This window comes from Musca domestica, unplaced genomic scaffold (assembly GCF_030504385.1).
Source record: "Musca domestica strain aabys unplaced genomic scaffold, Musca_domestica.polishedcontigs.V.1.1 384, whole genome shotgun sequence".
Taxonomy (NCBI): Eukaryota; Metazoa; Arthropoda; class Insecta; order Diptera; family Muscidae; genus Musca; species Musca domestica.
In genome coordinates, this window is record NW_026712325.1 from 310,674 (window position 1) to 332,004 (window position 21,331).

Consider the following 21,331-nt stretch of genomic DNA (forward strand, 5'->3'; position numbering starts at 1 on the left):
GAGATCTTTAATGAATATTTTTTATTATTATTTTTTAAATTTTTTAAAATAGTTTTTAAATTCTTGTAAGCAATAGAAATGCGCGAAAATCATGAAATTGTTTATAAAAGGATCTCCTGAAAGTTGTTATGATTTATTTTTTAAAAATTCGACGGATTTCGTTTCCAAAATTCATTTGATTGATATTTTCGAGGATATAAAAACCAAAGATCGTAATTGAAGAAATATTTGGATATTTAAAATTGGTTTCGATCACGATAGAGACTACATTATATAATCCAGAAATTTTTGACACAACGTTTTATATTTTATGCAAGCTGATTGGTATTGAAAATTGGCTATAAAGTTCACGTTTTTGTATAGCACCCATATAACGGTAAACTCCCTATTTTCGGTTTCTTCCACAATTTCCAACCAAATTAGATGAAACTTGACAATTGGGGCTCTATACAGGTCTTTTCTCACGGAAAAATGAAGAACCGTTAAAAAACCGTCCCGGCTTAGGTTATTTTTTGCTTGCTTTAGATGATTTGGAAGAATTAAAAAAAAATTGGTAATTTTTGAAGTATTTTTTAAGAATTGATTTGAAGATTTTATTAAAGCCTTGTTTATCACAATCTGAAACTTTTAAATGTTTTTTATTTTCTTTACCGATAATCGTGGATTCAAAAAAATACTGTCTGAAAAAATTTTAAATGTTTTAAAAGAATATTTTGGACTGATTTGTCTGCAAGTATCACGGCTTTTAAACAATTTTCCAGCTTTTTTTCAATTATAAGGGGGAAGGGGGAGAAATCGGGGTGATCTTGTACTGAAAATATACACACTTGTCTCCTCGAATCCCCTCTACAGATCACTCAGAATAGAGGACATTCTACAGATATTCTAAATCTGGTAGACCTTCTATAGGTCTTTTGTACGTAATCCACCTGTTCTAGGACTTCTATTCAAAGAAGGTCTTCTATAAAGCTTTCTGTATATAAGAGGCCTTCTCAAGGTCAGTTACAGGTCAACTCTAAACAGAAAGTCTTCTATTGGCTTTATACACATAGAAACCCCTTATAGTAGTTCTTCGATGCGTTTTTATACATATAATACATTTTATAGGTTTTCTAAATATAAACAAGGACCTCTAGGTATAGAAGGCCTTATCTACATAGAATATGTTCTGTATGTCTCCTACTCAGAAACCCCTTTATTTAGACTATTTTAGACACAAGTTTTATAAATTATCTGCGAAATTTATCATTTCACTGAAATATTTATTTTCGATCTGAATTTCTTCTGCAGAATATATTAAAGTCTTGCTTGTCTTGAAACATAAGATTTAAAATGGAGACAGACACCTGATTTATCTGCGCATCTATGGATTAATCTGCCTCATAATAATCACCATATATTCGGCCACTCCGCGTGTGTCTTAATACATATGAATTCAATGGAGTATTATTCCTTGCTCGACATTCCCGCTCAACTATATTACGGGTGGTTTGCATTGCATTTTGAAATATTTCGTGGTCTCGGAAGCTAGCACCTGGACGACGTGGTTGAGAATTTCTATAAAAGCACAAGAATAGAAGTTCAATATTTTTCAGATTTAAGGTGCAAGTACATAAAAAGCTTGAAGTCATGGCTAGCCATATTAATGTCAAATTATAATGGAAAACGACCGCAGGATTTTAGTGCGGCTCTGTAATCCCTTTATGAAATGTTACAGAATATGCCTAGCCATGACTTCAAGCTTCTTATGTACTTACACCCTTAGTTAATTTTTTTTATACCTACCTCTGATTTGCTAATTGCAATTCTTGGCGTCTTCTTCTTGTATCGCTGATACGCTTGTGATCATAGAAATAATAAATCACACAACTTGCCAAGAGAATTCCCAGAACGCTATAGACCAACCAGTCATAATTTAGCACGAAACTGAAAATAATGATAAAAAAAATATTATTGAAATCTAAATGATGTTTTGAGAAAAAAGAAATCAAAATATGGACATGGGAAAAGTTCACAAAAAATATATCCAGCCAGTCAATAATTTATTTAATTTAAACCAACGATTTGCTAAACTCGCGTTACCCAATATAGTTCTCGAAACTCACCTTCTAAATCTGTCATTTGCTAACTGTAGCAGATCCCATGTATTATTTACGGAATTTTTCACATTTTTCCCAATTTGAGTTTTTTCTTTTTCTTTGAAAAAATTAAACATCCTCTTTTGTTTCTTTCAAATGATTAAATACTGGAAAATGACCGCAATTAATCGTTACGCGTAAGATATAGACATTAATTTGTCTCAATTTCAATAATACACACAATTTTTATGCAAAACTTTTTAGGAAATAAATGAATGTCAAATGAAATGAAAAAAGGTGCAAAAAATATCAAATAATATTTTTTCTCAAAATTGAGAATAAAAAATAATTTCAAAATATAGGGTATATTAAATAAGTCATTTTGTTGGTAACATATTATGCACGTATGTTGATCACGAAGGTGGTGTAGCGAGCAAAATTTGTTGAATAATACCAATATTTTCAAAAAAAAAAAAAAAAATAAATAAATAAAAACAGTAAAGAAAGTCTTAAAGTGGGGCGGGGCCGACTTTATGATTCCCTACACCACTTTGCTAATTTAGTAGAGCTTCGCATAACAATTAAAAGTTTTTATGGGAGAATTCTATCATACACCCTAGTATTATAATTATAATTTAAAATTCAAAGGACTAAATATGCCGAAGCATTTGTATTTTTTAAATTCGGACTTGTATTGCCCATTTGGTGCACAATTAATTTGAAGTCGGATAAAGATATATATGGGAGCTATATCCAAATCTGAACCGATCTCGATAAAATTTGGCAAAGATATTTCTGAGCTGTATTTGATATATTTCCCTGAATATCGTTGTTACGGAGTGCATATTAAGGCTGTGGGTAACAAATATGACAAATCGGATGAACAGTATATATGGGAGCTATAGCTATATCTGAACCGATCTCCTCCAAATTTGACATACTAGCTTCTAGACTCAATTCGGTCGTAAGTGCCAAATTCCATCCCATTTGGACAAATATTAAACGTTTGGTGCACAATAAAAAGTAAATCGGACGAAGTTATATATGGGAGATATATCCAAATCTGAACCGATCTCGATAAAATTTAGCAAATAGCAGAGTGCATATTACGGCTGCGGAGGACAAAAATAACAAATCGGATGAACAATACGTATGGGAGCTATAGCTATATCTGAACCGTTTTCCATCAAATTTGGCATACTTATTTTCAGGCCTAATTTGGTTATATGTGCAAAGTTCCATACTATTCGGGCTGATATTACACGTTTGGTGCACAATAAAAGGCAAATCGGACGAAAATATATATGGGAGCTATATCGAAATTTGGACCGATTATTTCCAATTTCAATTGGGTTCGTCCTTGGGCCAAACAAATGATTTGTGCAAAATTTCATCTGGATAGGGCAATAAATGCGAACTGTACTTTGTTTACAAAAATACCTGGACAGACGGACGGACAGACAGACGGACGTACATGCATAAATCGACTCAGAATGCGATTCTATGCAGATCATCAAAAGGAAAAATGGGTCTATCTCGTTTCCTTTTCCCTGTTACAAACAAATTCACAAAGACATAATACCCTGACCACCTTTTGGTGTAGGGTATAAAAACGATTTTTGGTCTGGAGTCCCTTAGAATATCTACAACGACCCTCAATCATTTCTTAAAAATATATTTGTCGATATACCGACTGAAGCTTTCTAACCAGTTACAGCGGATTTTAAACATTACAATGCTTTCTTGAAGCAGTTATCTTTTAACTTGCCAAAAACCGATAGAGTTCACTTAAGAACGGAGTTATATAAAATAGCACCTCCTATTGAATAAACCCCTCTAGATTCTATTCCTTTAATCTTCAATATTTCCATATTAATTCCTTATCTCTTTTCTTCCCTATTTCAAATTTGAATAGCCACCATCATAATTTGTTATACCCGATGACTTTTCACGGCACTGAAAAAAAAGACAACTTTGCATATCTACACTGCCATTCGGTTCAATGGTTTATGTTTATTTCAGTTTTTGTGACTCTCAATACATTGCCTTCCTACTTCTGAGGGTGTCAAGTTATGGTATTACCTCCAATAAAATGAAACAACATTTCTTTCGTTGGAGTTGGTTCTGTTTTGTTTGACTTTTTGTCGTTCTACGTTCTGCGAAATATTTGCAAATATGCTGGTTGGTGCTGCGCATTCAATTGCAGTATTGTACACACGCACACTCACAATTGGAGTAGTTAGAGTAGTCCTGCCTTGCTTGCTCCATGTTTCAGCTACGACTTTGTTGTACTCTGTGTTGCTCTCTGTTCCCGTTTCGTTTTCTATAAAAGACGCGTCATTTAAATAACAATAAAAGTTAATGACAAGTTGCTAACTAAACTACGGCAGTTATGCCATAACAGTCGTCGTTGCTGTCTATGTGACGTTTTTTTTTTTTTCGTTTTGTTTGGCCGTCATACGAGTGAGCCTGTGTGTGCAGCATGTGTCTCTGCTTAGTTAACTTTTCATTAGTTTTGAATACATATTACCTGTGTAAACTGTTACATTTAAATTGATGTGGGGTAACTCGAACTACCTACATCGATGTACAGTTGATAATCGTAAAACAATCATTTGTTTTTTGTAGGTGAAATGTTGTGGAAAGTTCTAAGGGCATGGATTAACGCTTTTCAGGTGATATTCAAGATAAATGCGGGATAGGGGAAGAATTCTTAGTTTATAGTTTTTTTTTTCTTAAGAATTAAGAATTAAGAAAATTGTGTCAAGAGAAGGTCACTTCGAATGTCTAGTAAAGAATTGCCAACAAACAAGGATGAAAGGGTATCTGGGGGTAATAAATACCCAGTTATATTGAGAGGACTACCGATCGAATTATTTTTTTAAGATCAATAACAGTGAATATTAAAAAAATGTTGCCCTTAACTCAGACTAACCAATAACACTGTGCAATAAAAACAAGAAAAAAGACACCGCCGAACTTTTAATGCCTTATAATCAAAGGTACTTTTATATTGAGGATCTACCCATTAGTGGACCTTAATAGAACATCTTTCGCAAAAAGAGAACCCCAATTGTTAAATCTCATCTCTTTTGATTGGAAATTGTTGCAGAAACTTTTAAATTTTTTTTTGCATGGAGAGAACAGACCTACCGAGAACCCCTAATGTGGCAGAAATCTTCAAAATACCGAAAGTCGAGTGATATCGTTATATGGGGACAATCCCAATTAGTGGACCTGAATCGAACGCTTTTTTGCAGAGAGAACAGACCTACCGAGTACCCCAAAGGTTAAGTTTCATTTGATTTAGTTGGAAATTGTGCCAGAAACCTTTAAAATACCAACAAGTAAAAAAGCTATAAGTTTGGCCGGGCCGAAAGCTGAATAACCTCCACCATTTGTAACGAATTTGGTAAATTTCAAAAAATTAAAATCCGTTAAAAATTCTGTTAAAGTCTTAAAAATATCGAATGTAGCCATTATATTAGGGTCTATACGACAACGTTGACCTACAAAGCCAACTTTTTTTTACAAGCCATTACAATATTCAATTGCGAAACTTGAAAAAAAAATCGGCGAATAATGTAGCTAAAATCATCAAAATACCGAATATAGAGAAGTACCGTTATATCGGGTCCTGACCTGCATAGACAATTTCTTTGTCACAGGCTGTAGTACCTATTAGGAATTTCAAATACGAAATTTCAAACAATTTCGCTGAATATTGTACCAATAATCCTCAAAATAACAAATATAGGAGATACTGATATGCTGGGCTCATATATACGTAGACCTGCACATGCATAGAAAATTTTCTGTCATAGATTGAAGTTACCATTACGAACTCTAAATACGAAGTTGGAAATAACTCCATTCGATCGAAATACCGAATGTAGGGAGGTACCATTAAAATGGGGCTTTACCAAAACATGGACCTGACCAAACGATTTTCTGTCATAGGCTGTGGTATCCATTACGAATTGCAAATACCAAATTTTATAAGAGAGCTATATCAAAAAGTGGACCTGCACAGACAAGGAAGTCTTTGTGTGGGTTACCAGACAACTTCATTCAAAAAATTGACTGCTATCATCAAAATACCGAATATCGGGGGTACTGTTACATGGGAGATCTACGATATCGTGGACCTATATACACAATTCTCTTCCAGAGAGCAAAGTATTCACAAAAAACTCCTTGTGTGAATTTTCAGACAAGTCAATTGAAAACATTTGGTTACATTCACCAAAATATCGAGAGGTACCGTTATATGGGAGATATGCGATATCGTGAACATAATATATCCTCCGTACTATGTACGGTGCAGCGTATAAAACATCAAAAAAAATTTAACTTAAACAAGTAAGCTAAGGCTATACAAGTAAGCTAAGGCTATAGAAGTGCGAGGCCGACCATGTGATACCCTACAACACTACAAATATTACAAGCCCCCTTATGTCCACATACATTTTGGAAGATTTCGCTTTTGAACTTATTGCTGTCATTTTACAGCTAAATATAATCCAATGGTCATCCAAAATGCAAGACTTCTTTCCTGTCCTTAACTCTTTTCTCGTGCAAAATTCCGTGTCGATTGGTTTCAATTGTGTGATCAGGAAAATGTTTCCGTTTTTGGTTCACTTGAACCCCAAAATATTTTGCGATCATCTCCAAAAGCAAGAAGTCCCTCTGTATCTCCAAATTTAGACTCATTTGTATGATTTGCTTGTCTACGATGTTTGGTTATATTCGTCAACGAAATCAGCATGACAAAGCCTGAAGTTCGTATATTGTGTATTTTGGCGTTTCGATAGATTGGAAATGTTGTTATTTTCGTCACACAAAAGTAGTGGTCCATTCTACTAGCTGTCCTACACTCTAACTTGCTGCGAGATTTCGCGTCCTTTGGTTTTTATTGGTGATCTTTATAACGGCTAAAAAATCAGGAACATTTTCAGTTGTTATTCCATTTCAACCCCTAATTATTATGCGATCATCTCCATCTATTATGACCATAACCCCACATCCATGCAAAATTTCCTGAGGATCGGGCCATAATTGCGACCTGTAACGTCATTATAAATTAAAATGGATATACGGGCAGATGGACGGATGGACATACATAGCTAGATCGTCTCAGCTCGGCGAAATAGGAATATCCATATATAATTTCCTATGTGGGAAATCAATATTTCCAGGTGTTACATAATTTTTGGGTTAGGGTGTTGTAGGGTATACAAATTCTAAAAATATAGATTTCCCAAAAAATCGTCTTTGCTATGAGACTCTAATATTCCATTTCTGCAGAGACCTACCTGTTGCACGTACAGTCTTTAAACCAAGTACTTAGTGTCGTCATCAATTAACCATGGGCTTAACTTCTCCGGAGTCATGACAAAACATTGAAACTACAAATACAAAATGACACATAAGCCATATCACCCGCGTCGTTGTATATCTATCTGTCTTATAAAGACTTGAGCTAAGCAGTTGCTTTGTTGGGTTTATGGCAAGTCAGATATCTTTCGTCTTCAACTTCTTCTGCTTGTCCATATTGGTTGTGGCCAACGGTTAGTTACCTAGCTACATAGGTCTTTTGTATAAGTATGACTATGCAGTTTTCATTTAAACCGCACTCACACAAAATGTGCAATTTTTGTTTTTTTTGCTCACTTGTCTCGAAAGTTTTTCATATATCACCTACTCCCCACTTCACCCCTTGGCATTTTTAGGGTGTGTGTGTGGGGCTTCTGTTTTATTTTTCCCAGCAAACGCTCCAAAGTAATAAAGTCATTGAACGTTTTAGTGGTGGTGGTGTTTCACTTTCTTTAGGAGTTTAATGAACACCATCAAGTCGACCATCAAATGGTGGGAATGCAAGTCCTGTGGCAGCAAAATTTTCATTTTTTAAGTGGGTGGTAGGGCTGGCCACAGAGGTTGTGTGTGGCCCCGAAACAAGACAAAAGTTGTTCGTTTTATTGTTATGGGCCATGGTTCGTATTTTTTTGGCTTGTAAAATTGTTTCAGAGTATTTTGTACTTTGCCAGATAAAGAAAGTTAAAATAATACACATGCAGACATACGAATTTAAGTAGAAATACTTAAAACTGTTCGTAAGATAAAATAAAGAAACCTATCACAATTGAAGCTGATAATCACAGGTATTTCCTCGGTTTATGTGAACCATAATAGGCCACAACTGACGGGCTGAGTGGCTGTCTAACTCTCTCAGACATTATGTCTGGCTGACGTTTCATGGTGTAATAAAACAATCTTAACAGACAGATCTTAACTTCCAGGTTTGCTGTAAAAAAAAAAAAAAAAAAAAAACGAAAACCCATCAATGAGAAAGGAAAATATAACAACAGCAACAACATCGCACCAGTCTTAAATTAACTTTCATTTTCAATCCAACACCGAATGAACCACGAACGAATGTATCAATGAATGGGCCAGATTGCAGTTAACTGCAATTTGTAAGGCAATAACATTTGTTTTGAATCTAGATACGATTGTATTTCTTTGCTTTTATCAGTTCCCTCCTCTCCTCTCTTGCTCGTAGTTGTCTTTGCCGGTGGCGTTGGTCTTACAATTGCCAAAGTTTAATTAAAATTTCGTGATCAATGCGTCATTGGCATTATAATTAAATTTATCTGCTAGCGGTTTATATTTTTGTTGCTGTTGTTGTTGTTTTTAACAGCATTGTTACGAGTCAAACAATAACAAATGCTACCAAAAAAACACAATTCCAGTTGTTTTCATTTCTAAGCGATTTCAATGAAATTACACTTGATTACAAATTCGGTGGATTTGAATTGGAGATATGAAAGCAGGTGTGGAATTCAAAAGAAGAACTGGGGAATATAACTAAGGTTATATGCGAATTAATAAAACAATAAACCGACCATACACCACGAAGCATATTTAGCATCTACCCCTAATTAATATACGTTCATATTGGGCATTTGTGTGAGGGAAATTAATCGTTACCGAATACATATTACCATGAAGCTGTTAGAATTTGAAATCGGATTACATTAATATATAGCACCCATATAACCGATCTCCGATCACCGATCTTGATAAAATTTGGCATAAGTATTTCTGAGCTGTATTTGATGTATTTCGCCGAATATCGTTACTACAGAGTGCATATTGAGCCTGTTCAGGCAAAATTCAACGAGTCGGAAAAAACATATATATGTGAGCTATAGCAATATCTGAACCGATTTTCACCAAATTTGAAGTACTTATTTCTAGATTTAATTCGGTCGGATGTACCAAAATTCAGGTAATTTGGATTGATATTGGCAATTTGGTGCACAATTAACCAACCATCGGTTGAAGGTATATATTTGGCAGAGGTATTTCCCGGCTGTATCTGATATCTGGTACCGGGCATCTTTCTTGTGAGGAACTTAAATACCAAATGGAATGAAACATATATATGGAAGCTATAGTTATATCTGAACCGATTTTCACCAAATTTGATGTACTTGCTTCTAGACTGAATTCGGTCGAATGTGCCAAAACTCAGGTTAAGAGGACTGATATTGGCCATAAGTAACCCGAAATCGTTTGAATATATATGGGAGCTATACTAAATGTGAACCGATTCTCACCAATTTCAATAGAGTTCGTCCCTGGGTCAAACTAATATTGTTTAGAAATTTCATTTCAAACGCTTAATAAATGCGACCTGCATTTTGTTCTCAAGAATGCAGACAGACGGACGGACAGACGACTGACATGAATAAATCGAATCAGAAAGTGATTCTATGAAGTTTCTCAAAAGTAACTCTGGGTCTATCTCCCTTCCTTCTCCATATTACAAACAAAGACATAATACCCTTACCACGTAGGGTATAAAAAAGGAGATATAATCGCGTCAGAGTTGAGTACTGTCACCATAAGGACGTCCTAAAAATAATTAGATTAAAAAGTTTTAGATTAAAAATGTTTATGTTGAAGAACAGAATGTTCTTAGCCCAGTTACATATCTTTCAGGGATATCGGATTTCAAGCTATTCATGAGAGAGAGAGAGAGAGAGAGAGACGAATGAGTGAAACAGACAGAGCAGATGTCACAAAAAGCAGGAAAACACTCGACCTTCAGAGTTCTCTTGAGTAGCTTCGGATATGGGGCATAAGTTTCACTGGGAACAGCTAGCACTTTGAGTTCGTTGAAAGAATTAAAAACGAGCCAGATGTATGTCATGTCCAAGAACGCCTTTATCAAGATTATGTCAGTAGTTCTTTTGTTATATTCTCCTACCGCCGAGATACGGCGAAATCCGGAAAAGAAAAAAAAAACAGAAACGCAGAGAACTATTTAAGTCCCACAAGTTGGCAATAAAGGATTAACTTCATCATAGTTTTTATCGAAAAACAAAAGGTGGATAGAATGTCTAACAAAAGTTTCGTCCGTGAAAAGAGCAGGAGAAATGTGAGAACAAAACAGAGCCGGCAATTAACCCTGCCACAGTCGTCAGAGGTACTGGGAGTGTGGTCGGAATGGTATCAGAATTATCCAGTGCTTTCAGCAACTAGCCTGAAAAGTACAGTTAGCCTCCTGAGAGGTAGGAAACGTGCGTTCCAAGACAATGTATCCTACAACAATATCTCAAGCAAACCTAAGAAGACGTATCTGGTCAGCAATAGCAGATACGGGTGTAACGAAGTGTTAACCAATCCAACGTACAATCAATAAATCCCAGAGGAGCATAAAAATGCTAAGCCCAGTTATATGTTTATCAGGTAATAAAGGGTGATTTTTAAGCGCTGTAGGAACGTTTTTCTGAAGAAAAAGAAACAACATAAACTATGCAATTCCGTACATAGTATGGAGTGTATATTAAGTTCGTCATTACATTTGTAACTCATCGAAATAATACATTTAGACCTAAGAAGGTATATATATTCTTCAACAGCTTAAAATTCTAAGACGATTTTATATGTCCGTCCGTCCGCCATTCGTCAAAACGAATTAAGATATGAAGCTACTATTTTGCCCAAATTACTCTTTTGTCTGCTGCAGGTCAAGTTCGAAAATGGGCTATAGCGGTCTACGATATCGTATAGCCCTATAAAACGGTGGTCCCCGTTATCCGGTATTTTCATGATTTTACCCGCATTTTTCAATGGAGTTCCTTCTAAGTACTGTATAGATCTTCGATATCGTATATCCCCCATATAATGGTACCTCCAGATATTCGGAATTTTGATGATTGTACCCAACTTTTTTCAATGGAATTGTCTAAAAATCACACAAGGAGTTCATGTTGAGTGCTTTATCTCTTGGAAGATAATTGTCTATATAGGTCCATGTAACGGTACCCCACGATATACACTATTTTGATTATTTTCGCAACATTTTTTACCGGAATAGTTTAAAATTTCATACTTAAAATTCATAATGGGTACTACAGCGTATGACAAAAAAATTGCGTATCTAGGTTCACGATACCTCCCAATATTCGGTATTTTAATGACATTATTCACCGGAATTGTTTCCAATTCGTATTTAGAGCTCGTAATGGGTACGAAAATTACGGAAAATTGTCTATGTAGGTCCGCATCTTTAGATAACCCACATATAACGGCATCACATATTAGGTCTACGATATCGCATATTCCCCGTATAAAGCTACCTCCCGATATTCGGTATTTTAAAGATTATAGCCACATTTTTCAATGGAACTGTTTGAAAATCCACACAAGGTGTTCTTTCCTAATACTTTACCCTCTGGAGAAGAAGTTGAAGAGAACGGTTTCCCCCGATATTCCCTATTTGGATGATCTTAGCAATATAATTTACGGGAATTGTTTCAAATTTTGTATTTAAAGATTGTAATGGGTGCTACAGCCTATGAAAAAATTGTATATGCAGGACCACATTTTCGTATAGCCCCCCTGTAACGGAGAGTTTTTGGAAATTTTTGAAGTTCCTTCAAAAAAGTTGAGGATATTAAAGATTCGGCCCGGCAGAAAAATAAAAAAATAAAACATTGTAAACTCAAAGATCAGAATAAATTTTAGTATTTTTAGTCCATGTAATATAAAATATTTTGAAACTTTCTGACCCACTATAATTCTAATTTAATATTTTTTTGACTTTTCGAAAATTCTACTATATTTTTACTTTAATACACTGTCACTTATTTCTGTCTAATTGAAAAATTGCATAAGAAATTATGACACTGAATATATATTAAAGAATGATGGAGTTCGTAGTATTATGGTAAGTTTTATGCCTGTGTTCGTAGTATTATGGTAAGTTTTATTAAATATACCAAACAGTTATGTCTTCCAGTGTACTTTTTAATTAGCAAAAAAAAAAAAAATCGCCAACTCTTAATTTGTTATCTGAGAAACAGCTGTAATCACACTTTGTTTTCACTTTCCATGAATTGATTGAGTTTTGTATTCAAAATATTCGGTAAGTCATTCATTCGCACAAAATAATAAGTAACCTGCTGTGATGGAATTAATATTGAACTTGCGATAACACAAAGGCAAATACTGTATTTAAAATTGCATTTGGCATTGTTGTATTTCGCATGAAAAAAAACAGCTAAGAAAAAAACTACGGCTTGAAGCTGTTCAAATTCAAAAAAAAAAAAAAAACAGTTGTTATTCGCACAACAATTGCAAAATGTCAGATTACTAGTTTAGAGTGTTGTGAGTAATTCTTTTTTTATGATTTATTTTTTTTTTCAAAGTGCACTTGAAACATGAAACTATGGTTTTAAAATATTTTGCCATTGTTTATTTGTTTTACACATCAAAATGTAATTAATTTCAAATTATGTTTAAGGTTACTGTGGTTGGGGATAGGTTTCGAGACAAGCCTTTTCATTCAGTCGTCAGCATCTATCCAACCATTCGACAATATGATGGTATGAAGGGTATGGTGTTAGGCGGTCAACAAGTGATTGATTTGTTTAATGAAAGCTCAAGGTGTTTAATAACAAAAAAATGTTAGAGCAAAAATCTGGTACTCTGTAATTATTTTGAAATATTTTTTTTGGAATATTTAATGAGTAAATTTGCAGTCGAAATTCAGGCTACCACCACTCACCCAGCTTGTCTCAATAATAACTTATTTTAGGCTGAAGTTCAAATTCGTGATCATATTTGAATAAAAAGTGTCAAGAGTAGGCCAGTTTTCAACACATCTTACGTAGAATTTCAAAATTTCAAGTGTCATGTTGTCCCCCTCCCCTCAACCAATCATACACCAACTTATGCACTCGAAATACAATTTCATCAGCAACAATAACAAAAAATACGTATTTATAAAAAAACGCATATCTATTTTTACCATGCATACATACATCGTGTCTAATTTTTTTTTTTTTTTTGACAAATCATCCATAGAACAAAAAGTTCCGCACACAAGTATTATGCGGTCAAATACAAATGAATATCTGTGTGTAGTTTCAATGAAAACTACAACAGATTTAAGTGTTTTCCAGAGAATTGTCTGGTTCTGTTTTGGGAAAGTGAGGAGAACAACGAGAGATAAAACAACCAATATTGTTGTGTGTACATACCAAGAATGGCATCATCCCGAAATCGGAGAAGAGACGAGCCATTGTGTCTAGATTTTCAGTTTTCCCCAAAAAAATGATATCAAAGGAATCGAAAATCCCCCCCCTCTTGACACATCTATGCACACCAAGTAGCAGAGGTCTAAACAAAACAATGCAATGCGACATGGAAACAGACACCCATGTCCGTACATTTGTACATCGCATAATTTGTTCTTCGTACGAAATAGAATTGAATAAAACTCAACAATAATAAACAAATGAGAGAATTTGTCTGGTATTTTTACGATTTGGAGGAAGAAGAAAGAAATAGAACAACAATTGAATAATTTCAACAAACTTCACAACCACAGACCTCGCCAAGTATGCGGCTGAAATGCTGCAACATGGTTGAGAAACGGAGAACGTAGATCCATATCTTCATTATTTGTTTGGAAAGAAATGTGTTTTTTTTTTTTTAATGGGGCAAAGGCATTAAATCTATAAAATTTTTTATGCAATTTAATGGTTATATAAAATCGCCATTAGTGTGGCACTTGAAATTGAAAATTGTATACAAATGTGAAAAGCTAAAAAAAAAAACAACTCCGAACAACGTCTTTAGGAGTGAGCAATTTTTGAATAGACTAGTCGATATACTTATTCGGCCTTTCACATTTTTTGTGAATTTTGCTTTGAAATGCATAATATATGCCCATATATGATGATGATTTTTTCAAATTTGAAGAATAAATTTCAGAATTACAGCTGCAGCGTCCATATGTAGATTCCAGCCGGTTTTGATTTTGAGCTACCGGGACGCCGCAAAAAGGCTCCTCCTGCTATTGAGAATTTTAATCTCTTCTCAAAAAACCGATCTTCACCAAATTTCGGTCAATTTAATTCGGTCGCATGTGCCAAATTCCATCCCATTTGGGCAAATATTAGACGTTTGGTGTACAATAAAAGGTAAATCGGACAAAGTTACATATAGGAGATATCCAAATCTGAAACCGATCTCGATAAAATTTAGCAAGGTTTTTCTGAGCTGCATTTCATATATTTCCTCAAATATTGTTGTTACGGAGTGCATATTACGGCTGCGGAGGACAAAAATAACAATCGGTATGAACAATATATATGGGAGCTATATCTGAACCGATCTTCACCAAATTTGTCATACTAGCTTCTAGACTCAATCGGTCGTGTGTGCCAAATTTGGGCAAATATTAGACGTTGGTGTACAATAAAAGGTAATCGACCGAAGTTTTATATAGGAGCTATATCCAAATCTGAACCGATCTCGATAAAATTAGCAAAGGTATTTCTGGCTGCATTTGATATATTTCCCAAACATTGTTGTTACGGAGTGCATATTACGGCTGCGGAGGACAAAATAACAAATCGGATGAACATATATATGGAGCTATAGCTATATCTGAACCGATTTCGATCAAATTTGGAATACTTATATTTAGGCCTAATTTGGTTGTATGTGCAAAATTCCATACTATTCGGGCTGATATTACACGTTTGGTCCACAATAAAAGGCAATCGGACGAAGATATATATGGGAGCTATATCTTAATTTTTACCGATTATCTCCAACTTCAATAGGGTTCGTCCTTGGGCCAAACAAATGGTGTGGAAAATGTCATCTCAATCGGATAATAAATGCGACCTGCATTTTGTTCACAAGAATACATGGACAGACGGACGGACGGACAGACGGACTGACATGCACTAAATCACTCAGAAAGTGATTCTATGCAGATCATCAAAAGGAACTATGGGGCACTATCTCGTTTCCTTTTACCTGTTACAAACAAATGCACAAAGACATAATACCCTGACCACTTGTGGTGTAGGGTCTAAATACAAAAAACTGTCACTATGATAAATGACCTTCACCCTAAAAAGGTCACAAATGAACTCCGCCCTAAAAAGGCAATCACATTAATTTAATCTAAATTTCTGTCCACTTTTAACTGTTTTGGGCTGATTACAAATATTACATAGAAATACAAACAAGTAAAAAAAGCAGCAAGGTTCGACCAGGATGAACTTTTAATAAAATTTTTTGAAATATTCCTATAAATATGTCGCTACAATCATAAGAAACCGAATATTGGCAATTTTCGTTGTAGAGGGGCTATACGATGACGTGGACCTGCATACGAAATTTTTCCCATAGGCTGTAGTACCCATTGGTATCTGCCAGTACGAAATTTGAAACGATTCCGGTGAATAATGTTGCAGAATTCATCTAAATACCGAATATCGGGAGTACCGTTATATGGTGGCTATACAAAGACTTTGACCTGCATACAAAAAATTTTGTTATAGGCTCTAGTAGCCCTTACGAACTTCAAATACGAAATTATAAATAATTCCGGTAAGTAATGCCGCTAAAATCATGAAAATGCCGAATATCGGGAGGTACCGGTATATGGGAGCCATCGAGAACTAACCCTGCCTACTGGTAAACTATGTTGTATGCAAAATTTAAGTCTTCTATTTCAATTCGTTCGAGATTACAACAGACGGACATCGCTTGTTATGGAGCGTAGTATCATCATAATATCGAATAGAGGGAGGGTACTTTATATGCGATCTATATAAAGAGATGGACCTGCATAGATAATTTTCTATCATGGTCTGTGGTACCCATTAGGAACTTCAAATACCAAATTTGCAACAAATCGATGAATAATGTCGCTAAATCGTCGAAAATGCCGAATATAAGGATGGCACCGATATGTGGTACTATACCTAAACGTGGACCTATATAGCCCATATTCAATACCTCAGAATCAAAAAACATTTTGAGAAAATTTTATCAATCTACTTCAATCGTTCGGAAGCTAGAGTATTTCAACAGACGGACGGAAATCGCTAGATCGAATTTGCCTACAATATCATGCTGATCGAGGAATATATACACATTGTGGGGTCTTAAATATCTATTTCGAGGTGTTACAAACGGAATTACAAACTAATACTATGGTTAAGGGTACATAATATACTGATACTACTACTTTAGAGTAGCTGGCCTCAGATAACTCTACTGCCAGAGTAACTGGTCTCAGAGCACCCTAGTATAGAGTAAATGGACTCAGATACCCTAATGTAGACTGGCTGGGCTCAAATAAGCCTTAATGTAGAGTAGCTGGCCTCAGAGAACCGTTGTGTAGAGTAGCCGGCCTCAGAGGACCCTAATATAGAGAAGCTGGCCTCATAGGACCCTACTCGAGAGTTGCTGGACTCAGGGGACCCTAGTGTACAGTAGCCGGCTCAGAGGACCCGAATGTGGAGTACCTGGCCTTGCAGGTCACTGCTGCCGAGTAGCTGGCCTCAGAGACCTGCTATCGCGTAGCTGGCCTCAGAGGCGCTGTTGATGAATAAGAGGCCACTACTGTAGAGGAACTGGCCTCGGAGGCCGCTATTGTAGAGTAACCTCCCACTTTCACACTTTTAATTTTTTCGATTCCTCGAAATCTGTGCATTTTCGTAAATTCATAGTTTAAACCCTCGAGCGACTCAACAATGGTGTATTTATGGTCCTTTTTAGAAATATGGTTAAAACCCTTAAACGCGACCGTAGCCAGTCAGATATTCCAACAAATTATTTGTCAAACAATTCTACTGTAAGTCCTAAAGACATAAAAGTCTTTATCTTCCCTAAACGCCAGGAAATAATTAATAATAAATTTTTATTTTATTTTTATACCCTACAACACTATGTGTTGGGGGTATTATAAGTTTGATTGGCCCAAGAATTATGTAACACCTCGAAATATTGGTTTCCCACATAGGAAAGTATATGGATCTTCCTATCTCGCCGAGAAGAGTCGATCTAGCTATGTATGTCCATCTGTCGTCTGTCCATGTTAACTTGTAATCAAGCTACAGGTCGCAATTATGAAACCGGTCAGAATAGAACCCTATTTCTTTTGCAGATGATCTCACGATATTAAGGGGCTAAAATGGACCAAAAACTGAAAAATTTCCTGATTTTGCAGTTACATTATAGGCCACAACTATGAACCAAAGGACACGGGAAATTACATGGAGTTAGAGGTTAGACCTGGGCAGCAGCCTACCAATTTGGGCGGCCATCGGACAATATTTAGCGGGTAAAGTAGACCCTAACTTTAATGTAAGTAAATAGAAAAATTTCCATTAACAGGCGAATATTTTTAACCCTAGCTAATCACTACATTAAAAGGTCACTCCTGGACCATTAAACGATGCTGTTAGCCAAGAAATCGGACTATATAACAAAATAGGAACATATATATGTAAAAGAATTGATCTTATTATTCTGCTCATAAGTCAAGAACCACTGGGTCGATTTTCACAATTTCCCTCAATCTGAATGGTATCTGGCCAGAAAAGGATAAAATCTAAGGAAAATCTTGGAAAAAAATACCAATAAATGAGTAAATCTTTGTTACATTTTTATACCCTACACCACATAGTGGTGTGTCTTTGTGCATTTGTTTGTAACATGGAGAAGGAAACGAGATAGACCCATAGTACTTTTGAGAACCTTCATAGAATCACTTTCTGAGTCGATTTATGCATGTCCGTCCGTCTGTCCGTCCGTCCGTCTGTCCATGTATTCTTGTGAACAAATGCAGGTCGCATTTATTATCCGATTGAGATGAAATTTTCCAAACAATATTTTTTTGGCCAAGGGACGAACCCTATTGCAATTGGTGAGAATCGGATCAAATTTTAGATATAGCTCCCATATATATCTTCATCCGATTTCGGGTTAACATGAGCACCATATGTCCACTATCAGTCCAAATTACCTGAATTTTGGCACACCAACCGAGTTCAGCCTAGAAGCAAGTATATCAAATTTGGAGAAAATCGGTTCAGATAGCTATAGCTCCCATATATATCTTTCATCCGATTGTGATCTTTAAGTCCCTCACATTCCTACTATGCACTCCACAACCGTGATATTTGGTACCAGGTATTAGATGGAGCACAGAAATAGCTGTTTTAATTTTATCGAAATCGGTTCAGATTTGTATATAGCCTCCCATATATATCTTCATCCGATTCGGGTTAATTGACCACCAAATGGCCAATATCAGCCCCAAATGGCCCGAATTTTGGCACATGTGACCGAGCTTACCCTAAAGCAAATACAACAAATTTGGAGAAAATCGGTTCCAGAAACAGCTATAGCTCCATATATATGTTTATCCGCATTTGGTGTTTAAGCCTCTCACATTCGTAATATGCACTCCCAATAATGATATTTGGTACCAGATATAAGATAAGCCCAGAAAATAGCTGTTTGTCATTTTATCGAAATCGGTTCCGATTGGATCTAGCTCCCATATATATCTTCATCCGATTTCGGGGTAATTGACCACCAAATGGCCAATATCAGCCCAAATGGCCCGAATTTGGCACATTGTGACCGGGATTAGCCTCTACAGCAAATACAACAACTTTGGAGAAAATCGGTTCAGAAACAGCTATAGTCCCATATATATGTTTATCCGATTTTGGTGTTTAAGCCTCTCACATTCGTAATATGCACTCCACACGTATGACTATTTGGTACCAGATATAAGATACAGCCCGAAATAGCTGTTTGTAATTTTATCGAAAGCGGTTCAGATTTGGAATATAGCTCCCATATATATCTTCATCCGATTTCGGGTTCCTTGTGCACCAAATGGCCCGATATAAGTCCAAATGGACTGAATTTAGTACATCGGACCAAATTCAGCCTAGAAGCAAGTGTATCAAATTTAGTGAAAATCTGTTCAGATATAGATCTAGCAACCATATATATGTTTCATCCGATTTAGTGTTTTAGTCCCATACATTCGTAATATTCACTCCACAACCCGTGATATTTCGTACCAGCTATTAGATGGACCACAGGAATAGCTGTTTTGAATTTTATCGAAATCGTTCAGAGATAGCTATAGTTTCGTACAATGCACGATAGAATTAGATAGATTTTGATTTTGTACCAAATATCTCATAGAGCTCTGAAATGCCCTGTATAAACCTTTTTTACGAGAGCTTTACAAAATATGCATAGTGGTGTAGGGTATCATATAGTCGGCCCCGCCCGACTTTGAGCTTTCCTTACTGGTTTTCAATGTATGTCATACTTTTTATCGCATCCGATTTTTTTTCAATTTGACTTACAATTTTTAAATTGAAAATTTTCTAAATTTTTTCACTTCTCAACACTACGCTTTGAGTATATTGCAATTATCGTCCGATCCTCACGAAATTTGCGTGGGGGTAGCGTTAGGGTCAGAATTAAAGCCTAGGGTTCATCTATAGGGGTTCAAATGGACTAAAAAAATTAATTTTTCTTATTTGTAGTCGCCACAAATTGAAAACTAATCGACACGGATTTTCGCATCAGAGAGAGTTAAGGACAGGGGAGAAGTCTAGCATTTCGGATGACCATTTCGTGTGAATTGTTTTGAATACAACACGACGGAGTACGTGAATATTGGCCAAATCCCCCGAGTCTGGGCAGAGCTCCTGACATTATTTCAAAACAAAACCTTCAAAATGGACTTGGATATAAGGAAACTTCGAACATATTGTAGTGTTGTAGGGTATCACATGGTCGGCCACGCACGGCTATAGCCTTTGCTTACTTGTTTTGTGTTAAAACCGTATTAAATGTGGGTTTGATCAAAAATCTCCAACAAATCATCATTTTAGTGAATGACAAAAATGGGATATAATGAATCCACATGTTATGGTTCCTATTTTATATATTTTGAAGGTCTTGACTAAGTTTTCCAATTTATTTCAAATCTCGTATAGTGTTTATTAACCTCAAGAACGTATTTACACAGATTTTTGAATCTATTTAATTATATAGAGATATAAAAATTTAAATTTCGATATATGAGAAAGAAAACTTGTTTAGAAATCAAATTAGATTATTTAATTGTCTGTTGCAGTTGAAAGTGTCAGACACTCGAATTGATTCTTTTGCGGCAAGTCTTCTACATACTCCGACACATGATAAATTCGGCACATGGCATTGTTATTATTTTTTTGTTGGGTTAAATTTATGTCTTTTCAAAATTTCTACCGCGTCTAATGCCAACCGCCAATGTCGATTTTTGTATATACCACCAGACATACATTGGTATATACATTCACTTCATATTCAAGTGGATTGTCAGCGAGATTCAAACAAAACGACATTAACGGGCAACACGACGGCCACAAGCCTCTGCTGCCACACTAACTGACATACTCAAGAGATACCGAGAGATGAAGTGAAAAAAGTGTAAAAGAAAAACTGGTCTTTTTCTTGACACTTTACAGGCAGGCTGCCAGATTCAATGCTAGAGAAGCGTGCATTTTGCCGCCTTCCATGTGGACCCAGAAAAAACCCAAAAAAAAACAAAAACTCGCTTCCAAAGTGCACGAAAATCTCCAAGCGATAAAAACGCGCCACCACACTCCAAGTTTGTTAATCATCGACACTGCTCAAAGAAATGTTGCAGTAATAGACAAATTGCGTTGGCTGTTAAATGTTGTATTCCCAACAACTACAGCAAAGCGGCAGCCACAATAATACAACAAAAATAGAAAGAAACTGAAATTGTTTAATTGTAAAAAAGTGTTAACGATTTTCAATCCATCCGCTTGGCTGTCCGTCCGTCCTTCCATCTCTTTAGATGGTCTGTAATTTGTATTTCCCAT